We start from the raw sequence: 18,284 nt of genomic DNA, 5'->3' as shown, positions 1-18,284 counted from the left end.
GTTTCAGAATAATACACAAAAATATGGTATATTTTACTTATTAATTTCGTTTTTTAAAAATAAATTAATTTTAAATTAAATAATGAATTACTTAGACAAATGTAATATTTAAATTAATAATAATTAAAATATTACAATAAATTCTTAATTTGTATAGAATAAAATATAAAAACTACTTTTTAGTTAAAACACGGTGAGTTGTCAAGACCAATAACATGTCTGAATCAAGAAAATGTTTTTTTAGTTTCTAGATTCAGACGATTTTCTTTTTCGCTTACAAAATCTGTGATGAACAAAAATTTTCATGAATTTTTTTTTTAATAAACTCCTTTAAGCCATATGGTTTTGCCATAAATGACATTTTTTTAATATTATGAATTTTTTTCATAATATTCTAGATCTAAGATTTTTAGTAATCAGTTAAATTAATTAATCAATTTTATTATTTATTAAAAAGTAATTATTTTTATTCATCATTAAAAATAAACTATTATAATTTGATAAAAAATAATTTTTTTATTGTTTACTAAAAATTGTTTACTTTTAATTTATTAATTATTTAACTATAAATTTCAAATTACTTAATTGTTCTTCAGTAGTATTTCTAATTAAAAGACGACAAAGTGATAGAGTTTAACATTTTCGTTTTATTCATATTCTTATTAGTTTTTTTAGAATTGAGAGATAAAATATTTACATATTTTGAGAATTTCTTTTCAGGATTTTTATAGTATACTAGCCGCCTTTGGCGACCAGCCGGTTCGCCAATCTTAATGTTCGTTAAAATTTTAATAATTAAATATTTTATGCAATTCCAACTTTAATAGATTCTTCAGCAAAATATTTTAAAACTTCAAATTTTGATAGTCACATAATTCACTCATAATATTATAAAGGTCTTCAGTCATAACATGATATGTATATCTCTAATTTTCTGTCACCCCTCGTACAATTTATGCTTTAAATTAAAGTGTAAATGATTAATTTGCAATTAATATAATAATATTTTTTACTGAAACAAAGCATTTTTTTAATAATATGATTACTGATAATAGAGCCACTGAGCGTTTAAACTTTATTAGCACTAAAGAATATCTTTCTTAATTTATGTAATATCTCAAGAATTTGTCAACAAAATTTTCTCAGATTCATCATAAACAGATCGATTCATTAACAATGTTAATTTTAAATGCATCAAACTCTAAGAAAATAAAATGAATCGTTTAAAATAATCGGTCTAAAACAGGTTTAAAAAAACTACTTAAAAAACGATGTACTTAAAACTATAAGCATATACAAAAAATATATAACTAACAGAAATACAATTTACTTACAAAAGCATGCAACTAACCTAAAAATAATTTAAATCATCCGTTGATAGTGGTTGTCATGACAACAATCAGAACAATGCGCATGCGTGAATTTTCTTCGCCAGTTGGGTAACGCAAATGCGTGAATTTTTCTACGCCAGTTGGGGTAACGCTATGCAGATTATACATTTTTAATTTCCTTTATTCTGTGTTATTTTAATTCAAAAGTACTTCAGAATGAATCTGAAACATGGAATAATTAACAATGTTTAATTTTAAATGGATAAAACATTAAGAAAATAAACAGAATCGTTTGAAATAATCCGCCGAAAAATGTTAACCCTAGCCTCATTACTCTTGGGATAAAAAAAAAAAAACTGAAGCCTTACTCATTTGGCGGTGAGGAAAATGGAAGATTATTTTGGCGGAAAAGTTGGCGGTGGGGAAAATGGAAGATTGTTTTGGCGGGAAAGTTAGTTTTTAATTAATAATTAAAATTCTAATTAAAATTTCAAAAAAAGGGACCCCGGGTGCACATTCCCGACCTCTAAGGTATACATGTACCAAATTTGGTAGCTGTAGGTCAAATGACCTGGCCTGTAGAGCGCCAACACACACACACACACACACACACAACACCCCCCACACACACACACTTTGAGCTTTATTATAAGTATAGATTAGCAAAAATATTCACTTCATATTTTTAATTATGAAAATTTCAGTCTTAAAATTTTATTAAATTTTCTTATACTTCAGTAAATTTGATTACATTTTAAGTTTGCATTGTATGAGAAAAAAAAAAAAATCTTATTTTATATTAGCACTTGACTTATCAAAGCATTTGTAAGGAAACAATTTTTTAATTAACACTTTTTTAATACAAAAGTTTATTTTATTTTAACCCTTCAACCGGCTGGAACGTAGAAAGTCGCTCCAATGTGTCTCTTGAAAACCGGCTGGAACGTAGGAAGTTGATTTCCGAAAACTACTTCTAACCCGGCTGGAACGTAGGAAGTTGCTTTCCGCAAACTGCTTTAAACCCGGCTCCAACGTAGAAAGTCGTCAATGCCTTCCCCCTTAAATGCAGTAAACGGGGTGGGTCATCCGCTTGTTAAGGTCATTTTGTGGTTTTCGCTGACAGTTAGAATTTGGGTGGTCCCTCCAATTAGGGGAACGAACTCACAAGAAGGGGAAACAACGCTTTTCGTAAGAATTCACGATTGCAGGATCGATTGGTGATATGAGCTGTATACTTCATTTCTGATTTGAATATTTCATTATTTTGCCACAAATTTAATATCCAAATGAAAACTATTATACTTATTAAAGGTAGGGAATCCCTCATATTTACATGTCATAATCATGTATAACAGTTAATGATTGTAATTAGTTCGCAAAACAGTACGTTTGAACTTTTAATAATACTTTTATTAAAATGCAGTAAAATAAAAAAAAAAATCCTTATTTAAAATTTGTAAATTTATTTTCATCCCGATTATTAAGCGAGACAAATATTTATTTATAAATGTAATTTTAACTATTGCTTCAGCTTTGTATATAGATTTTGGCCAAGCATTTAATACGTAATCAAAGGCAAATTTGAAAATTTTTTGGATCTAATTATTTATTTTTTACTATTTAGAGTGAGTTTTTAGTAAAAGCGTTTTTAATTATTTTTATAGACGTTTTTATTTAAAGTATCTTGATAAATGTAGTTACTATTATTCTTTTTTACTGCTTAATATTATTTTTTATTTAATTATTTAAATACAAGCGTTCTTTACTGCTTTTTGCAAATCATATTTGTCTTTCTTTTTTTTTTGGGGGGGGGAGGCAAAGGTAGGAAAAAAACCCGCTTCTTTTATAAAACCCGCTTCTTTTATAAATATAAAAATATTTTTTAGAAATTATATCTTTAAAATATATAATTTTATTATTAATATATATTTAAAATCTCTATAAAAAATGAAAGCACACTCAAATGGAAGGAAGATTTGTGTCTTGTGACGAGCTGCGAAAAGCGTATATGAAAAAAATTACTTAGTAATAATAAGGACTATTAAAAAAAAGTTTAGCATATGAAAGAAAGAAAATATATTTAATAAATGGAAAACGTTTATTTATATTCAACAAAATTCGATGAAGAGTATGATATTGCTTTGAAGAATAGAATTAATAAATGTATCTGTGCAATAATAATTATTGCTTTGCATTAAAACGGCATTAGCTATTTAATGAAATTAAATAAATGCATTAAAGGCTGATACCATTTCTAACTGTTTGAACGTATATTACAAGGCTGTGGATTCAGAACTTTTTTATCTGGATCTCGGTTGCTTTCAATTGCTAGCATTCGGTAAGAAAATCCATGTCTTTCTCTATGTGAAAGTAGTTTTTCGGCTTGTCCGCATTGTTAATAGAAGTTTTACGATCAAATCAAGCTGTAAAATGTCGGTAGGTTTAGTGCTTAAAATTGCCCAAGTTAAGTTACAAAGAGAAGCGTTACATCTAGTGACAACAGCCTATTCAATAAAAATTAGTGTCTCAAAATGGGTTATATAGAACATGTGCCAGGCAGATTGTACAATAGAAGTACTTTTAATACGAATCTCGCATTGAAAGGAAGGATATTTTCCCTTGCTAGGCATTCAGCAAGACAAGAATGAATTCTTGAAAGATGTTCTGAGTAGTTCTTTTAATCTTTACCATTTTTGAAATTTATGAGTCTTGGATGTAAAAGATTAATTCATCATTCCTGAAAGCGGTGTTCTTTTTATTAAGTTAACGTGGGTATTATGGCAATAATATATGAAAAAAAGTTTTTAAGCTTTGCTCTTTAATCAATTTTAGATTTTATGTCAAACAAAGCGTGTGTTCTACTATTTTTGATTTTCATATCCATTACAGTTTTTTTTTTTCATAGAACATTTAAAGACGTACTTCTTAATATATTTAATAATAATTAATGACTAAAAAGTAAAATAAAAAATACGATTTCTCTGTTCACTAATACAAGGCAAGTGGATTTTATTACTAAATTTGTTTATATTCTGATTGAAATTCGGCCATTGATCAGATACTACTGAATATTGTTTCCAATAGAAAAATTGCTTCCTTTAGGAAATTTATTTCTAATGCACCTCCTAAGGTCAATCCTAATAGCAATTTTCAAAAATGAGCTAAAAAGTTTTCACCAATGCTTGATTCTGCACTTGAACTTTATCTAAAATATAACAAAATTTTTAACAAAAGCATACCACTGAAACATACTCAACATTAAATAATTAGTTGGATCATATCTTGATATCAACAATGGAAAACAATTAGGTTGAAATGATAGAAGCAACAATGGAGACAATTTAATTTCACTTCCATCAAGAAATATATTGATGTAAAATATACTTAAATTCGATAAATTAATATACAAATGTCAAATTAATTAATTTACTTTCCTTCGAATTACCACGGGAAAATTTTAATTAAACTTTTTATTATGCTTTAAAAATTAATAATTTACGAAAATATTAGCTTTTGCATTTTTTAAAAGCTATTTGTGAATATTATTTTTGCTTTGATAAGAAATGGTTACAGATGCTAAGAAGATTTTAACATCATGAGACCCCGATGAGTCATCTGTGACTTGACCACCAATAACTCGCTGCTTTACCACACCAACATGATTCTCCGACCCAGTCTTTGCTAATTAATTCTATGACGTAAAAAAATTTACGTTTCGCTCTATTTTTCTTATATATATAAAATAACTTATATTATTTCTGATTTAGCACAACCTTTTTAATATGTAATGTCATTGTTAAACCACTTTTTTTCCATCCAATTTTTGTGACCGGAGGATTCATGAATTACAGATTCATGAATATCTATAATTTGTTTTATTTTAATTAATGTGCCAAAATTTGTAGCAAGTATTTTTATTGTTACAATGAAATAAAAACCTTATTTTTCATTTACGGGTTTTAAACGTTGCTGAAATTATGATTACTTACTCTAGATTGTTTTTCTTTTATTTTATTGTGCATCCATCTTTTGAAATTCACATGCAGTGAAATACTTTATAAATATTTCCATTGAAATTCGTTTGAATTGTTCAGAAAGGAAGAGCATGGAAGCAACGGTCTGAAAGGGTAATTCTTAATTTTTGGACACATGCAGCTAAGTCTCGTTTTTATCTACGAGATAATTTACGAATTTTCATAAAAAAAATCATAATGTTGTAACTTAATAAAATGGGTACAATTGAAATTTTGATTTCATTGATGGAGTAAGATGAAGGAAAGATTCTTCGCAATATTTGTCAGCAGAGAAATGCATGGATTTATGAAAATATTTCTGCACTGACTATGAGCCATTTTTACCAAGATTTCTGACAAGATTAGGAATGATATAAGAAATTGACATTCAAAATATTCACTTATTAAAATATGAATGAAATGATGATTTTTATCAGATATAAGCCTCGTGAGTAAATGGATACATTAATATGTTTTTTTAGTATTAAAATTAACTTTAAAAATTTATTATTTCAACTTATTTTTTTAATCATTTCAAAATAAGATAATAAGTCAAAAATATTCAAGTTAATAATATTTTCATCAACATATTATCAATAAAATATTCACCTACTATATATTGACAAAAGATTGTTTTATTATTTTCAGAACTTAAAAAAATGGAAAAAAAAATACAAATTTTTATTTATAATTTTCAATAACAGATTTATATCTGAAATGAATGTAGTATTTTTAAATTATTAATAATAAATTTTTATAATTTATTTTAATCAGAGAACTATATGTTTATCTATTATATATAATATGCGAGTAAAATGCTTACAACTAAAAATTAGAAAAAACTTAATTAAAATTCACTGAATGTCAGTAAAAAGAATGTATTATATTCGTAATGCAATTTGATGAATGATAATTCCTTTTAAATAATTTATTAAACAAATTTTTCTATTACTAATAAAAATTTATAAAATCATATTGAGGAATTTATTTTTGAACAAATTCTATTTTCTGTAAACATTGCAGATTAAAAGACAAATTCTTAGTTCTCAGAGTGAAAACCAACTTCTTAGTTGAAAAACCGCATGGCAATTGCCCTGCGTCGACAGATTTATTACTTGATTGATCAGTCAGTCCTATTCAAAATCCCCGGTGTTCAGGAGGTGGCGATGGTCCAGACGCGGGAAAGTTTACCCCCTGTTGTTAATGGTCAGGGGAAAGCAAAAACATACCAAGCCGGTTTAGGAACGTTCTGCCAATTTCTTTTCTAATAAATTGTGTTCAACCTTTATTTTGACTGCAGCCGTTTTAAGAACATTCTTAAGCTAGACAGTCGGCGCTCGATGGGTTAAATATTATATTATACAAAGCCTTCCGATCGTCTCCGATTTTATTTGTAATTCATAACGCAACATTTTTAAAAACCAATTGAAACGTTGCCAATATTATTTTTTCAAAAAAAAAAGCAATATTAAAAAATAAAGGTAGAGTACTTCTAAATCTGACTGTTGCCTAGCAACGGAGTATTTATAAATCTCCTTATTTCAAAATCGTCTGCATCTGATCAATTATTTATTAAATTCTGAAAAAAATGATAACTAAAATGGAAGGGGAAAAATATGAAAATAAAATTATTATAATTAAGAAAGTTTGATTTGAGAACATATTATGAAGATATTTCTTTACTCCGAAAAACGACAAAAATTTGGTTATTTTCCAATTATTTGAATATTTAATTGGTTTTTGAACTTTGAAAAATTGTCGGTTTTATTTCTCCAGTTTTAAATAACGGTATTCGATTCGATTCGACCCAATTACTAAAGCGGAGATTTGGAATATATATAGATTACTTTAATTGATATAACTTTAATAAGGCGGTAATAACTTTAATTGACATCAAGAGAATATTTAAAATTTTCATAAATTAAATAAAATTCAAATTTTTAATGGAAGGATAGATTTAGTAAAAATGCTAAATTCACGCCAAAAGTTAAAATTTTCTAACTACTGTATGTCAATGCCATACAAGGCTCCTCCGGCCTCATAAGTTAATTAGACAGTATACGAGAAAGTTTTGGGAGACTATACCCTCTGGCTCCATTTATTTAAGCCCAAATTTGATACTTCTATACGTATTTGGACAAAAAAATCACATATTAAGTTTCATTCTTCTATATTGTTGGGCTTTTTAACTATCACGTTTACAATATGCGAATATACAATTAGACAGATGGACAGCACGGAGGAGGATTTAGTGTAAAACGTCAATCACATCTGCAATTCTGAATTTTTAAAAAAATGTCCAGTTTCATTCCTTTTGCATTCTGTATTTTTGAATTATTATGTTCATATGCAAACAAGTAGACAGACAGACAGATATAGCTCTAAACGAGGTTTTCCTATTATAGGAAGACCAATGAGGTCAGGGCTCGTCAAAATCAGAGACTGAATTGTTTAATGATTGCAATACTTTCCCTTTACGAAATTTGTATACAAAAAGAAATAAAGGAAAAATGTTGTACTACATTTGGAGTACAAGAATGCATTAAAATTATTTCTCTGTATTATGCAACAACGATTTATGTTTATAAAAAAGGGAGTTCTCCTACCTTTACCTTTTTTCGATTTTTGTAAATTTTTAAAACGATAATATTTTTAGAATGGTACGCTTTCAATAATTGGGAGATGAAAGAATTGTTCAAAAAACCCTCTATAGGAAAGATTTGGGTTTTGAGATACCAAATTTGATCATAGGTTCACACTAAAAGAAGGAACCTTCAAGATTTAATTAGAATTTTAATTAATCAAAATTTTTAAGTTTTTATTAATAATTTCAGTTATTATTTTTGCAAAAAAAATTATACCTTTTTAAAATTTAAAAGAAATTATCTTTTCGATTTTCACAATTTCCTTTCAATGAACACTTCAAAATTTGTTGTATAACGATTGAAATAATAACTTTTTATTTGTAATCTTCTTAAGATACTAGGTGACTCCATTAAAAAGTCGATTTGTTTTGCGAAATTATAAAATTATTTTTTATTTAATATTCTTAAATGTTTAAACGGGTTTCTTTATAAAAACCATTTGAATTTTATTTCCAAGTCTATTTTTTTTGGGGGGGGGAGCCGAATTGCACTGATTTTTATATTAGTATTTGCATACATGTTAATGTTATTTTATATCTTTAAATGCTATTTTCTCAAATATAGAATATGATAAAATTTTCTTACGAAAAACCTTATAACTTAAAATCTAATGAATATTTTTTATTCAAATTTAGTATAATAATTTCTTAATATGTTTTGCAGCTAGAGAATAAGTAATCTATTTGTTTAGAAATATTTTATAGTTATTTTTATAGCTTCAGATTGTGAAAATTTCGCGTTATTTATCAGTCGAACCCCAATATTTAAAGAATGGATAGAAATACGACTTTTTTTAGCTCAGAAACTAGTAAATATATTGTTAATCTATTTGCAAAATTTTAAGCAAATCAGTTGCTAAACCTCTAAACCAGAATATTTTGCCTTTATATCTCTTTATAGCCAAGAAAAAAAAGTATTTTTTCACATTTAAAAAACTTTTAACATTGCCTCATATATTTTGGTTTCATAGATGTTTTTTTCAATCTTTTTTTATGCAAATATTCAAAAATGTAATTATTTTCGAACGATTTTAAATAAAAATGCACCCCGAAAGTGGTCACATACCTATTCCAGATTCAGCTTTCGCAGTATAATTCTTAATGAAAAAAATATTTTCATTGGAGAAATATTTTATTTTCAATACTTGCTTCTTAACTTTTGCATCAAATTTTATGGAAGCATTTGTTATTTTGTGTTATTTTGATCTAATTTTATGAATTTGTAAACCTGATTAACATTCGATAGGATATTTTGAAAATATTTCCATTGGAGAAATATTTTATTTTTCATTATTTACTTCTTAACTTTTGCTTCAAATTTGACGGAAGCATTTGCTACTTTGAATTGTTTTGATATAATTTTATGAATTTTTAACCTGATTAACTTTCGACAGGATATTTTTAAAAGGCAGACGAGAAAATATTTTCATTGAAGAAATATTTTATTTTTCATTATTTACTTCTTAATTTCATCTTCAAATTTGAAAGAAGTACTTATTATTTTGATATAATTTTATTATTTGTAAACCTGATTAGCATTCGAAAGGATATTTTGAAAAGGCAGACGAGAAAATATTTTCATTGAAGAAATATTTTATTTTTCTTTATTTGCTTCTTAACTTTTGCTTTAAATTTGATGGAAATATTTATTATTTTGATATAATTTTATGAATTTTTAAACCTGATTAATATTTTACAGAATATTTTGAAAAGGCAGACGATAAAATAAATAATACTTTTTAATATAATAAAGTTGTCATTCTAGAAGATTTTCTTTCTAGAAATTCGAATTTCCTTCGTTTTATGGCATCATTCTTTCACCTTCGTTTTAAAATGGATACTATGAAGATTTAGTATTCTAGCATTTCCACATTCTTTGTTCTGAATAGAGACATTTTCATTCTAACCACTCATCATTTCTGACATAATTCTAGAATCAGCTTTCAAAGTATAATATTTGATGAAAAAAAAAATATTTTCTTTGGAAAAATATTTTATTTTTCAATACTTGCTCTTTTTTTTTTTTTGCTTGAAATTTTATGGACGTATATGTTGTTTTGTATTATTCTGATAAAATTCTATGAATTTTTAAACCTGATTAAAATTTGACAGACTATTTTGAAAATACAGACGAGAAAATAAATAATACTCCTTAATATGATAACATTATCATTCTAGAAGAATTTCTTTCGCTTTCGTTCTAAAATGGACACTATGAATATTTGGTATTCTTCCATTTTCTCATCCTTCGCTTTGAATGGGGACATTTTAATTTTAACCCTCAACATTTCTGCCATAATTCTAGAATCAGCTTTCGTAAATGTAATATTTGAAAAAAAAATTATGGGAGAAATATTTTCATTTTCAGTACTTGCTTTTTAAATTTTGCTTCAAATTTGATGGAAATATTTACTATTTTTGTATTATTTTGATTTAATTTTATGAATTTATGAATCTAATTAAAATTCCATTGAATATTTTGAAATGGCAGACGATAAAATAAATAATGCTTTTTAATATGATAACATTATCATTCTAGAAGATTGTTCTTTCTAGAAATTCGAATTTCCTTTGTTTCATGGCATCAATCTTTCACTTTCGTTTTAAAATGGGCAATGCGAAGATCTGGTATTCTACCATTTTCCCATTCTTTGCTTTGAATGGGGACATTTTAATTCTAACCACTCAACATTTCTGACATAATTCAGAATATACAGATAAATCATCTCTCGGCGCAAAATTATTCTGCCTCTATGTAAAACTTGTTAAAATTTCATCAGTGCCTCATTTCGTGTTATACACAAAAGACCTTGAGATTGGAGGGTGGAAATAATGAATGCAAATCTTTGTCCAGTGTTGGACTAATCCGTCCAAGAACCTCTGCACCGAGGAGGTCTTTGTCTGTTCTGAAAGGGTCGGGCAAGTGGGGTGGTCGAGAGCACCGAACCGTGAAACGACTTCACTATCCTCTCGCTTTCTTACTAATTACTACCATTTCTCTGTTATCGTGTTCCTAACAGTGAGCTGGAACAAAGAATGTGACCCATGCCATTTTTTGTTCATTTTTTGAACTTTTGTTATCTTGTAATAGTTTGCAGATTTTCTGTAATTAAAGAAATGCAGTGTCAATTATTTGTCGGTGAAATTAACTGTGGTTTAATGATAGGAATTGGACGAAGAAAAAGAATCAATGAAAACGAAATCAAAACTGTTCTAACTATTTTCATACTATCATAAATTTAGATGAACTGTACTTTGATTGTGAAAATTTTAATCGCATAGTAGGTCTGAAAGATCTGAAAATTCACCATAACATAAAATTGAAAATTGTAAAGGGTGTTCCAAAATTAACGCAAGATTAGATTAACACACACACACACACACACACACACACACACACACACACACACACACACACACACACACACACACACACACACACACACACACACACACACACACACACACACACACACACACACACACACACATATATATATATATTATGTGTGACAGTTATAATCAAACAAAAAAAAATTTTTTTTTTTGAAGTTTCAATTCAAGTTTTCGAAAATAAGAAGAAAATTTCAAGTAAAGTTGGAAATCTTCGACTGTCTGAACTTAGAATGGCATTTCTGTTGCAATTTATTTTTGTTTAATCGTTTGATGGAAGTAATCCAATCTCATTTAAAGAAAACAAACGGAAACAACTATTCCAAAATATAATTTTTTAAATTTTCTTATTTTATATTAGGCATCACACGGTACAAGTTGAATTCTCAACAAGAGTTTAATTTTTGAAATAATTGTTTCTCTTTCATGAAAAGAAAAGAATATGAAATCACATTGTATTATCAGACAGTGGGTAGTTAGATGACATGCGCAGTTATATTTATTACATCACTCTGACGTCACATATCAAATTTTTAAAGTTAGGGAATACAGTTAATTGGGCCATTTACTTGACATCACTGTCACGTGGTCACTGAGCCTGTCGTTTTATATCTAACTGCTTATTGGTTTAAAATGAGATTTAATTGAGTAATGCAAATAATAACTTCCTTTTACGCAATGGATTCAAAAATTAAATTGGCAGATCGCTCTTTATTTATAAGATTGAATTCATTCCGTTCCAATACAGATAAAACAATATAATTTTAGTTGAGAAGTAATAACACGTTCTTGCTCATTTTCAATGTAGTTATATACATATTGAAGTGAGCATCCAAAAATTTTATATTATAACTTTATTGACAATGGTTCTAATTCCGCGTTTAAAATATTTTCTTTTTTTTTTATCTTTTTATGACGAATGCATAAAAATCATTATTAGTGTAACCTTTATAAAAATAAAATATCATGCATCTGCAAATAATAATCGTTCCGCTTAAACAAATCGAAATCTTTTTCATATTCAGTTAGGAGACAGCAGGTGACAGTAATTGCAGTTAATACTTTATCTAGAGAACATTTTTTTTTTCAATAAATCAACATTGTTTCTTTAGCAAATGAAATAATCTATTCATAGATGATGTCATTCTGAAGTTAGACAAAGAAAAAATTAAAAAAAAACTCCTTCAAGCTGTCGCAGATGATATTCTTGTTAAAAATAAAAGAAAAATTTCAGCTGCGAGCAATTAAAACGACTCAATAAAATGAGACATATTACAAAAAAAGATGATTTATTGTTATTTTCTCCTGTTCGAAGAATAGCATAAAAATTATTATAATTGCCGAAAAATTCGAATTATTTTTGCTCATATGAATTTGAAAAAAGAACAAGTACTTTTAAGAATATATCTGCGTATCCATCGATATATCTGTAAAGCCTATAATCAGAAGAAAAAAAAAGACATAACCTAATTAAATGAAAACTGGAATGTGATTATTTTTACCAAAAATTATTGATATTTTGGACTAAGGTCATTTCTAAAACACATTTTTCCCTTTCCTACTGAATACTCTGAAGCTAACTAAAAAGTACTTATTTTATATAAAAAAATATCTAATATCAAGACAAATTAACATCAAAATGCCGTTTTAAAACATAATATTTAAGAATACAATGGAACTTGTCTACTTCAAGCATTATTTTGAATTCCTCTGCAATTATTCACTGCTAATGAAAAATTTATAATTCGAATTTATCTTAAGTTAGATAACTTAAAGTCAAAATTAAAAATAGTAAGGAAAAAAAGTTTGATTTTCTGAAATGTTTATAACTATTTAAACACGTCCGCATTTTGTGAATTATTGCAAGCAAATAAGTTTCAAACACCTTCAATTCAAATGAGTATTTTATTGCTGTACAATATGTTTGATCAAAATTTTATATTCTTGTATTTGAAATGTAGTACACTACATTTTTATTAAAATTACTTAATCATTAAAATTATTATTTTTAAAATTATTGAAATATTATATCTATAAATTTGAGTTAATTTTATTTTTAAAATTACTAACTGTTTATTCATTTATTTTGAATTATTTAATAGAAGAGCGAGATATTATAATAATAAATCTTAACGGCATATTTAGCTAAAAAAATTATTCCTCTTTCAGTACTTATCTTTAAATTTAGTTTTTCTTTGTTTGAATTTTTGATTAAATTAAATATTAGTTGTGCTCTCATTAGTTCTGAGTTGGTCTAATCATTTTTCTCTATATACTGTAAATTCAAAAAATTTTTCTCGCAAGCTGGAAGGCAAAGGTAGATAGATACCTTTTCATCAAAGTTACTGTTTTCAAATTCCTTTCAATTCTTTAAAGAGAAATGAAATATTAAATTTTGGAAAGAACCATAGATAATGAATTTATTGCTATAGCACAATTCAGTATTTTTTGCAAGATGAATAATGTTGTGGTTACAAATATCATAAAAATAATATACAGATATAGATGTGTTACAAACTTTATATTATTGAAAATGTTCGAAGATTTCTTAGCAAATAAAAAGGCTTGTATAAGTTGGAAAGAATTAAAAATTTATATTTGTATTTTAAACGTATTTGAAGAGATTAATTATCGTTTTAAAAATTCTTCTTTCAATTAAATGCAGAGAATTCTGTTTTATGATAGAAAGTACGAATTTATCGTTTGAGTTTTCAATTATATTGTCTGGAAAAATCGTCTGCTTTTCTTAATTAATGTTGGAATTAAGATCTTATCTATTGCGAATTTGAATATTTCAGTCATAACCATTAACTGATGTAAAAGGAATATTATAAACGATAGATAAATATGGAGTATTTTAAAGGGAGTAATGGTAAAGAGCATCAGATACATGGCGCCGTATGCTGCCAAGCTGTAATTTTTTTAAAGAAACAGCAAATATATTCAAAAGAACTAAAAAACATGCAACTTCTGAAAATTTTTAAACTGATCATTTTTACATAATGTAGCTATTAAATTTTGAACCTCTTTATTTTTATTTAATTAATCTTATTCATGCTTTTGATCTTTATTCCATGTGCATTTAAACAATTTCAAACTGTAGAAATAAGATAAGAGCAAAAGTTTTATTTCATTTTTTCTTTCAAACTGGCAATATATGTGGATGATGTTAGAAACAGTCAAAATTAGTGCTTGAATCATTTTTAGCCCCAAAGTTCTAAGCAATTGCAGTTATTGAAAAACTTAAAAGTAGAAAAGTTGTTCGTCTTAATGAAGTGCTAATTTAGCTAATTTTATTTATTTCTCTATCTTCAATATTAAGAAAGTTATTGAGAAATGAAAATTTCAACACCTTCCCCCCCCTTCATGTCCACCCTTTTTGAGCTAGATGGCCGACTCATTCGATATTTTTACATTTCTAACATCATATACCAAGCCAGTTAAAATCCAAAGAAAATACTCTAACTTATACTCTACTTGTCAATGAAATAACAGGGGCGAAGCGGTATGCTTGTAGATTTAGATATAAATATAAATCTTTGAATCGAGGGTGGTTTTGGATTTTAGGTACTAGGATCAGTGTACATATGCAAAATTTTCTCAAAGTCGTGTCATGAGAACCATTGCAATTGGTGACTTTCCTATAAGGAATCTATGTAATACGTCATAGAGCAATTTTTATATTTTTTTTCTCGAATTTCCACCTTTTTTAATATTTATATATTTTTTCAGTATTTATATTGAAAATTATCATCAAAAAATGCCTCAGAAACTTCGACGATTTTCAACAAATTCATTTTAAAAATAGGTTTAAAAATTGTAAAAATGAATAGTTACTTTTCTTTGCTTTTATTTAAAACTATTTCTCAGATTTTCCAAAGAGTTTTATTTTAGAAAGCCTACTTGTCTTTTCATATCAATAAAAAATTTCGTAAATTTTCAGCGTCCTATAGGTCACAGAATATTAGCATATAATCTTCCATTTAATTAATTGTGCTTTGCCTAATTTTTATAAAACTCGATGAAATTTTGACAGCTTTGTTCCAAAAGATTATGACTGAGGTAAAAGAATAATGACGTATAACTTCATTTTAAAAAAGAAAATCTCAATCCTCTTTTAATGAAAATTGATCTGACGAAGATTAAAGTTAATCAATTTTAAAAGAATTATTGTATTATTTGTGTCGCTTTGTTGTTTTTTTATATTTTTGAAACTTTGTTGTTTTTTCATATTTTGAAAACAAAGCAAATGAAAAAAAACTTTAATTTTAATTACTACTTTAATAAAAATCAAGCTTTGAAAAATCTGAAACTGAAAATTCTTCATTTAAGCATTTCGATTAGTTTCTTTAATTTAGAGACAGTTGAAAGTAATGGTAATTAATATTTTATCCTGTCATTTTATCTTGACATAAATTGCTTTCCTATTTTTCTTTTTTCACTGATCAGCAAGTGAAATTAGTTTTAATAATCGGTTGCCATTTTACAAGTAAAAAGAGAAAAAAATGAATAAAAATCAACGCACTCAAGATATGACAAACGATAATGTAGTTAAAAATGATGGAAAAGGATCAATAAAATATAGAAAGTGAGCATAAGTTCATTCTACAATTTCAATATTATTTTTATTTATTTCATTTATAAAAAAATAAGAGTATAATGTCAAGACAGCATTTAAAAAAAATTAGATGAATTCTTAAAAGAGTGATATCTAACAGAAATATGAAGAATTTAAATAGTCTTGATAAAATGTGTTTGATTTAAAAAGAATGTAGCATTCTCTTATCTTTATTCTGATTTATTTATATTGAGATTTTTCATTTCAGAACATTTGCATGAATTCTTGAGTGTTTTGAACCCAATAGATTCGTATCAATTTTTCAAATCGCCAAAAAAAAAAAAAAAAAAAAAAAGATAAAAGAAAAACGCTAAAATTTCGCTCACCGAACACGAACAAATAGAATAAACATATATTTATGAGTATAAATTTTTCCTTTTGCATTGCTTCAAACGATCAGGTTCATAATAAAATTAACATCTAATTCTCATATTAATTATAATTTTTTTTTTTTTTTACATTTCAGTGACGATATAGTAAGAAATAATTCGTTACTAATGATATGGTCATGTTTATTCCTACCTACAGGATGTCCCAAAATATCATGTAGATATTTTTAACTTATGGATAGACCAAAAATAAACAAACAAGCAAATTTTAACACATGAGATAAGAAACACAAAGAATGGGAAAGTAAGTGAATAAAATAAAAAAAAAAGGATATATCGAACCAAATACACAGTCTCAGGAGTGGGCATCTTCCTGTATGGCGTCAAGCATCCAAACTCCATCCGATTTGTGATTTACATTGAAAAACGTTACCTGCTACACTATGTTTTCTGGAAATGTTCATCTACTTAGTGCCTATTATCCTTGCTCTGAATTTGTCTTTCGAATTTGATAACGTTCTCTGCGAACATCGGTACTGATGTTGCAGCGATGTTTTCTGATTCCCATTTTAGTTTTTCTTGAATATCTTTAAAACGCTCAATTCTCACACTACATACTTATATCAAATTATAGAATATAAAATTCCTTACATTTTCAAGCTTTTATTTTTCTTCAAGTTTTAATATTTTTGCAAACATGGGTTCTAAACTACTTTTTCGTTTTCAGTAATTTACGACCCCCTAGATCATCAAATCCGCATGTTACCAGCACGAAGAAAAAAACTTTTAAGAATGTTTTAAAAAAATCGTAATTTAAACAACATTTATTACTTTTTTATTAATTGTTTTACAGTTTCCAACAATTCTCCGACTCTATATTTTTGCGATTTTCACCAATTAAACGTCATTCAGGACCCCATGTTGTATGGTGATTCATTATCCTACTATCACCCATCTGAATTTGTCGGTCGAATTCGGCAACACCCTGTATATATATGTGTGTGTGTGTAATGATATTTCTTAATTTAATTTAAATCCTAATTAATTTCCTAATTTTTATCTTAATTTAGCTTATGTTAACTGTATTTAAAATGTCCTATTATTTCCTGATCTAATTCCTACTTTTTGATTTAATTATTTTTAACAAGCGCTTAACAAAATTGCTCACTCCGTGGTTCCACAGCAGAAACGAAGAAATAAAAATCCTTAACACCTGCGATTCTTTTTTAAAAAAGTACCTAAGATTCCCTTGCCTAAATCGACATGTGACAAAGAAATCATTATCAGAATCTCATAGTAAAAATCATTGAAGGGGAAAATTTCTTCAGTTTTCCTCTTATATCACAATGTAGACTGACGCATCTCTTATCGCTTTTTCTCTGTACCTAATATGACTCACATGGTGAAATAAATCGAAGTTAAAATTTCAAAAGTTTCTTCTTTTCTGCCACGCATCTGCAAAATTATGTTTCCCTATATGTGTGTGTGTAAAATTATCTGAAGAAACCGATGTGAGGCTCTTTAATGATTCTTTATTATTGTAAAGAAATAGACCATTCCCCCCCCCCCTCTATTGCGTAGTCTACCAAATAGGAAAAAAGAATACAGGAAGAAGTGAAGATTGTGAAAGGATTATGAATTTATATAGTTTTAGAAAGGAATTAGCTGATACCGCGTTTTGATCAATGTAGGAATATGATAAGAACACAGTTCAGAAGTTAACATTAAAGCGAATCCTGAATTTGAGAAATTAGGAATAATTTTAAGAATATGGATTAATTAGATATTTTACACAGGAAAAAAATCGTGTTTGCAGATTTTATTTTATTTTTAAACATAGTCTGCAAAATACATATTGTTTTTTTAAAATTTTGGAAGAATGCTTAAAATGATTAAATATTACTTTCCGGTTATTAATTATATGTAAAATGCAAAAGATTTTAATGCTGGATTTGG

The sequence above is a fragment of the Argiope bruennichi genome, chromosome 11 (assembly GCF_947563725.1).
Source record: "Argiope bruennichi chromosome 11, qqArgBrue1.1, whole genome shotgun sequence".
NCBI lineage: Eukaryota > Metazoa > Arthropoda > Arachnida > Araneae > Araneidae > Argiope > Argiope bruennichi.
Note: the sequence above shows the minus strand (reverse complement) of the source record.